Genomic DNA, 7,527 nt, shown 5'->3' on the forward strand with positions numbered 1-7,527 from the left:
CTATACCCCACCCTGACAGGTCTACCTACCAACCTTTCTTCTAGACTCACCCTACCACTAATCTTTTGATTTTGTTCTTTTCAAATTCCTGACCAGGAGACAGATCTGGAATTTCCTGGATAAATATAATCCTGACTCTCAGAGCATCTCCTTTGCCACACAAAACAGACAACCAGCCACATCATTTAAATGAGTACAGTTCCCTGACTGCTTCCAGATGACACCAAAGCACCATACAGAAATCCATGAACACACTGTCCTCCACACCAGCTGCTCACAGACAAAGTAGCCACACAATTGATTCCTTTGAGGTGGGATACATTTCACAGTGAGAAGAAGTGTCACTGATGATTACATAAGACAGAAGGTGTAAACTAGAACTGCCTAAAAAGAACCGGATACCTGGCTACTCTGACATGGTACTCCTTATGATGACAGATCTATAAGCGGATGGAAAACAATCAAAGATTTTAAAAAGGAGCAAGAATTCGGAAACCTGAGTCTATTGCTTCTGAAATTTGTGTCCTCTAGACCTGCTGCCATATTCTCACTTTCACTGTTGTTGTGTCCTGCTTTATAGTTCAATGGATACATACACCACATAGTTGAAGAACTCAGATCATAGGATCACTTCACCACTCACAGAAAAGCACTTTGTCTTTGGCAGTACCAGGAATTACGTTTCACAAGGAAGCTCCTAAGGTTACATGCTGTTTTCCTCCTGCCAGCACTGGCCATGGATCCTATATTGCTCTAGATACTTCTAACACAATGAAGTTTTCTGTGTCCTAATATCTACATGATAATAGAATTTACTTTATAGAGGCCCCTTTGTTCACTATATCCTACTCCAAATGTTTAGCCTTCTGAGACACACAATAAATATGTGGTTTTGCTGTCTTCAACAGAGTCCAAGTGCTACGGACTTCTTTTTCCCTATAGGTAGCATAAGAAACAATAGCTTGCTAATACCCTCAGCTATCCTAACACACCTCAGAAGACAAGATCTTTAGAAATGCGGTTGCCCCATGAATTTCTTCAGGGTTATGCGGGGGTTAAGTTCTACCTGAAGCTTGCTACTTCATATTAATTGAATGTTGTGGCACTGGTTCTACGTCCTGGGTAGTCACAATGCCTTATAATATATAAATAACCAAGAACTCTCAGGACTGTATTATAACAGACTGCAAGGCAGTTTATCTAGTCCTAGATTAAATTATGAACTAGTATTGCTCTTGCTTTTTAAAAGCAAATTGATTCTAACATTTCAAGTGAGTGGAATGGAAAGAAAATATTTACAAGATCAATAACTATCAAGTTCCACCCTGGAAAGGAATATGGAATTAATATCATGAGTTGAATGAGTTTGCAATAGTTCACTTTAAAATCCCATGACACATTGTGCTCCTGCACAATTGTCAAGCAGGTTAATTAAATGCAGAGATGATGGGACACTCTGTATATCAGCAACTCTAATCTCTTTAACATCCTCTACAAGACATCACACTTTTGTTGTGAATGATGAAAGAACGCAGTTCCACAAGCTTCCTTCTGGATGCAAGTTCATACCATCAGGTTTCATGGCTGGTGTAGGAGGCATGGAAGAATATTGCTCGTGAGCAAGTATGACTATTAACATCACATACTATGAGGGTGATGATGTAATTGTATGATAGATCCATTGAACCTGCTAGTAGATAGATGTGGAACAAAATTTCCCTGCTCATCTGTTTCTAGAAGCATCGATTAATAAACTACCAGTGATTTTTCAGATCCCAAACCACTGTATCATAAGCTCCAGAAGCCTTGAGTCTAGATATCTCTCTTCATTCACGACACCCAGTATGATCTCCCCAGCAAAATGGCTCAAATACTTTTACTAAGAGTTTAAGGAAATGTAAATGGTATACACATATAGCCATAAAACAATGTCATGCCCCGCCGGGGCTCTAGGTTTAGAAACTAAAATAAGAAACCATGAATCCCACTATAAGTTCAGTTAGGCTCAAGGATCCAAGAATTATTTAACAGTTTTTAAATTTTTGAGATTATAATTTAATTACATCATTTCCTCTTTCCCTTCCCTTCCTCCAGCCCCTCCCATGTTCCCATATCCACTCTTGCTCTACTTCAAATGCATAGCTTCGTTTTCTTTCATTGTTGTTGCTGTGTTTGTATGCACACCTATGTGTGGGTAGATGTGTTTGCACGTGCATGCACGTCTGTGTATGTGTGTGTGTTCCTAAATACATAAATACAAGTTGGCTCGATCCACATGTTACTTGCATGTATAAATTTTTGACTGACCAGTTCAGTCTCCCTAGGGAAGACTAAGTCTCCCCCTCTCAGCACTCCTTAGCTGCCTGTAGTTCTTTGTCTAAGCTTCAGGCCTCATGAGCTTTCCCAAATACACTTTAGCATGTCTATTGATGTCATCAATGTTCTGATCGTGTTTAGGCAGCCATCCTGGTGAGACTTCATGGGTGTAGCTCCTGACATTACTACGAGACACAGTCTCATAGCAAACTCCCTGTTACCATAGATCTTAAAATCTTTCTACCCCTCTTCTGCAATAAGCCCTGATCCTTAGATGCAAAGGTTGTTCTGTGGATGTATCAGTTGGGAATAGGCTCCACAACTCTGCACTTTGGTCACTTGTAATTTTCCACAGTAGTCCTAGTCTATGGCAAAGAGAAGTTTCTTTGATGAAGGTTGAAAACTACATTTATCCTCCTAAACTCTGGAAAGAGATGTTTATCCTAGAATTCTTATGTGGAGCAACAACTTAACAAAATAGCCATCTACATTTTTGCTAGAGCCCTATGATCATCTCGTGTCAGCACAAAGCATCTAGTATGATTGTCAAAAATCCTGATCAGCATTACATCCTATAGTGTACTGTGGTCAGAGCATCTTCTGTGTCTCTGAGAGACAAGCTCTGCTGTCGATCTGCTGTTCCTAGTACTTATTTTTCCCACCAAGCACTCAAAGCAGCTGCTTTAGTTACATTTGCTCTATGGAGAATAGAACCACAGAGCTCACTTCTAACACCTTCAAGAAAGAGTGTTTACTGGGTTCTTTGGCGGGGGAAGGGGGGTGAATCAGACTGGTAAGTATAGTTCTCATTATACAAGTGCCTGGTATAGCGTAAAGACAATTTTTGTAAAACATTTGAATAGCATTGTTTAACTTATATCAGACGACACCATTTTTCCATTTACAGATGCAAAAAAGAGGCATCTTTTAAGATTTTTCTTGTTAAGTGTTTAGATAAAACTAAACTACAGTGAGTAAGTGGCTGTAGCTATTGCAAACATGAATCATCTTTGAAAAAAATAAAGATTTAATTCCACCTAGCCTTTTATGGGTGACAAAACTAATACTCAGAAGACAAATGTCTTCTTTCATGTCCTAGTTGCTTTGAGAGGCAGAAGTCCAGTCAATGCTAACCCACACCTGTCCCATACAGATTAAAGCATATATTTTCTTGAGATGCCAAATGAAGTTGTGAATGACCTTCTTCAAAAAACTACATGGAAAGAAATCACAAGATTCTGCCTACAATTTCACTGATTGCACTTATGACTCTTGGACACTTGGACTTATGACTCTTGGTCCACTCTTGGATTACAGGTTAAGAAATTTTAACATAATTGTTTAAACACCTACCAGTGTGTGGTATACATGAGATGGAATACTCAAACTGAACCAGATTAAATTTCAGTAGAAGTCAAAATACCCTTTTCACAATAACAAGTTTGAAAACACAAAAGTTGTGAACTTCATACGAGCTTCTCTTTGGTTCATAACTGCTCAGCACTAAGCCTTCCTGGTAGTTCACACCTGTAATCCAGCACTCAGAAGTCAGAAGAGGGAGGCCTGCTGCAGGTACAAACCCACCCTGGGCCACAGCAAAGCTCTGCCTCAAAAAACAAAACTGTTCTGCACTAAAAGATTGCATCCTATAGACAGATGGCAGCCAGTCAAATGACATCAACAGACAGTCGGGGTTCCATCTGGTAAAGGGAGACCAAACCAGAAGTGTAGATGGTTGCTTTCTTCCATAAATATACGAGACAGAGAAGACAGAAGAAGCAAGAGCAGCCACAGTCCACAGAAGCCAGACATTAGAAACAAAGATTTCTAGTCTGAGAAATGATCATTATAAGACTGTTTGCCATAATCTCTTTGCTGATGCCTTCAGCTTGCTCTCTCTGAGCTTTCATCTTTCCCCAGGCTCAGCAGCTTTTAGCCAGAGACTCATCTAACAACCAGTTTGAAAATGACTTAAAGATAAGCTGTAGTGAGCACAGTGAAGGAAATAACTGTGGGCTTTCCATGGTGGATGGACATTTACATTCTAATTTATTCACAAGCCAGACATGTATGGGTGTTAAAGATATGCTTTGGGAAAACTAGAATTAAAAAGGTCCACCCTGGAGTTACATGTCTAGCACATTTTAGACATCATTTTTTAATGGCTTCTCCAGACATGAAACAAGGATAGATTCCCAAAAGACAGAAACAGAATGTCTATGGATGGTGAGGTACTATTACTGCTCCTAGAAGGGAAACTGGAAGAGAGAAAGGAAGAAGAGAAGAGGAAGAGGAGGAAGAAGAGGAGGAGAGACGAGGGAGAGGAGGGGGAGGAGACTAACTGATTATCTGTGCTCTCTAAGACTTTATCTACCAATACTTAAATAATACCATTTGTCACTTTCAAGCCAACATAAGGAAATACAGTTCTCCCTTCCACAGCATATTTATAGAGATTTCTGTCTCCTTTTGTTTGGTTTTGTGTTGTCTATGTCAAGCATTTTTTTTGTTGTTTTTGTTTTGTTGTTTTGGGGGTTTTCTTGTTTTTTTTTTTTTTTTGCAGAGATATCGTGCTCTTCTAAGGATTGTTGTCTATCTTCTATCTTACTGTTCTGTAAAATGTGTTTGTTCAATAAGGATTTGAGTGACTGACATGTAGCATGCACTAAGCTAGGCATTAGGAAGTAGTAATAAACAGAATACCATGTCTGTAGTTCAACCTCAGGTCATCATGAGCTCTACTGAAAACTAAAGTGGAATGAGAGGATACTGGATATTAGATAGCTGGAGAAAACTCGCTGAGGAGTTGATAGTTGAATGTAATGATTTCAAAGCAGAAATTCCTGAAATCACCAGCGAATTGTCAAACATACACGTTTTTTAAAAAGATTATTAAATTAAAAAGTCCTTACAATTACAGCCAGAAGAACAATTCAATGCCAGAGTGGTATCTCAAACCTAAACATTTCTAATCCAGCATCTGTCCTAATTCCTGGCACATCCTGAAGCACCTTCTTGGTCATCGTGTGGTACCAAAATAAATAAATAAATAAATAAATAAATAGCTACTTAACCTTGACTCCAACCTTATTTCATTTTAACTTGAAAATGATGTAAACAGTAAGCAGGAATCCTCAGACTGGTCTAAATCTCAAGTCTGCCCCTTTGGCTGGTGCCAAACTTTCCATTCCACAGCTTCCACATCTAAAAACAAGACAATAATTTTATGACTTGGTGGAGATTGGTTCGATGATACAACTAAACCCCAGAATTGAGGAGCTGGAGACAGGAGAATCAAGAATCAATCTTGGATATATGCCAAAATTAATCCAGTAACATGAGACTTTGTCTCAAACAACAATAATAACAAAAACAGTAATGATAACAATTATAATAACAAGAAGAAGAAGAAGGAGAAGGAGAAGGAGAAGGGGAAGGGGAAGGGGAAGGGGAAGGGGAAGGGGAAGGGGAAGGGGAAGGGGAAGGGGAAGGGGAAGGGGAAGGGGAAGGAGAAGGAGAAGGAGAAGAAGAATCCATCATCCAAAGTTAAATAATAAAACTCTACATTTAAGGGACTTACAATAGTGATTTCTACATATCAAGAACTCAAGTGTGGCATGGTGGCACATGCCTATAATTCCAGATCTCAGGAGGCAAAAGCAGGCAGATCTCTGTGAGTTCAGGGATAGCCTGGTCTACAAAGCAAAGACTGTCAGGGATACACAGAGAGACCAGGTCTTGAAAAACAAACAAAACAATAACAAAGAACTCATCAGATAACAGATAAGGTTGTGGGTGCACTTTGCTTTGCCCTGCTCTGCTCTGCTCTGCTTTGTCATTTTGTTTTGTTTTGTTTTGTTTTGTTTTGTTTTGTTTTGTTTTGTTTTGTTTTGTTTTGTTTTTGAGATACAATCTCATTCTGAGCCCTGGATGCCTAGAACTTACAATATAGGTCAGACCATACTCAAAAACACAGATATCCTCCTGCCTCTCCTCGAAGTGCTGAGATTAAAGGTATGAACCACAACACCTGAATATGACTGTAGTTTTTAAAGCTAGTTATACATATAGTATCTTTCACTGTCACTACACTTGTAAAAAATATTCTTTATACAATACCTGAGTTTAAAATCATTCTCACAGTGCACAAGCTCTTTGATGGAAAGATAGCATTTTTTATATTCAATTCATTCTCCCCAGCCCTACAGCAGCTCAACAAATTTTAATTAAACACCCTCGCATTTCCCATAGTCATTGAAAGAAAAGGCAGGTAAAAGTTTTCCCAGTAAAACTTGCTAAAGAACACAACTTAAGGTTGTAACTTACAACTCACAATCTGTCCTCACAAAGAGAAGCTTATGGCACAACTAACCTAGCTATGTTTTGTAGAACTGTCTTCTACATGCATATAATCCCCTACTTCATGCTTCCATAATCACCTACCATAGCAATAAAAATCTGTCATGCTGATGTGGTGAGGTATATTTGTTCTGCTAAGACACTTTTGACAGCTACGAAGCCTAGACACTATGCATCCACTAGAGAAAATGGACACTATAGTCAATGTTATCACCAAGATTAGGAAAAAATGTCTGTGGACACACAGGACAAAAAGACTGGCTCTGTTGAGAAAGAAGAAGAAAGTTTCACAGTGAATTGAATTTTTAGGCTGCCCTTAAAATACGAAAGAATTTTTCCAAGCAGAAAAATTATGAGGAAAGTTATACATTCATAAGCCAGTCAAACAGACAGGAAAATATGTTGAAAAATCTGAAGAACCCTGAAAGAAGAGTAGAACACTATGACATACATGCCAGGATGTCAAAGGAGACTGCATGGTGGTGTGTTGATAAAATAATAGAAGGTGATAATGAATTTGTATAGCCACCTGATGTGTGCACTGTGTTCTCTACCTACCAGAGTAACACGATGAAGATTATAGAATCATACCTGGAGTAGAGGTAAGTAATCAGACACATGTAGCATGAAATGGGAGATACTGGAAACACGAACCTGGGTAGGACTATCTCCCATGTCTGTGTCTTTTTTCTTTTCTTTTTTTTTTTAATTTAGTATTTTTGTAAATCTCATGCATACAGTATTTACATCATTTTCACCCTTCCCTTTCTCCCTCTAATTTCTCCCATGTCCCCATTCTGCTCCCTCTAAAGTATATGACATCTTCTTCTATACTTATTATTGTTACATATA

This window comes from Grammomys surdaster, unplaced genomic scaffold (assembly GCF_004785775.1).
Source record: "Grammomys surdaster isolate TR1022 unplaced genomic scaffold, NIH_TR_1.0 125928, whole genome shotgun sequence".
In the NCBI taxonomy this organism is placed as follows: Eukaryota; Metazoa; Chordata; class Mammalia; order Rodentia; family Muridae; genus Grammomys; species Grammomys surdaster.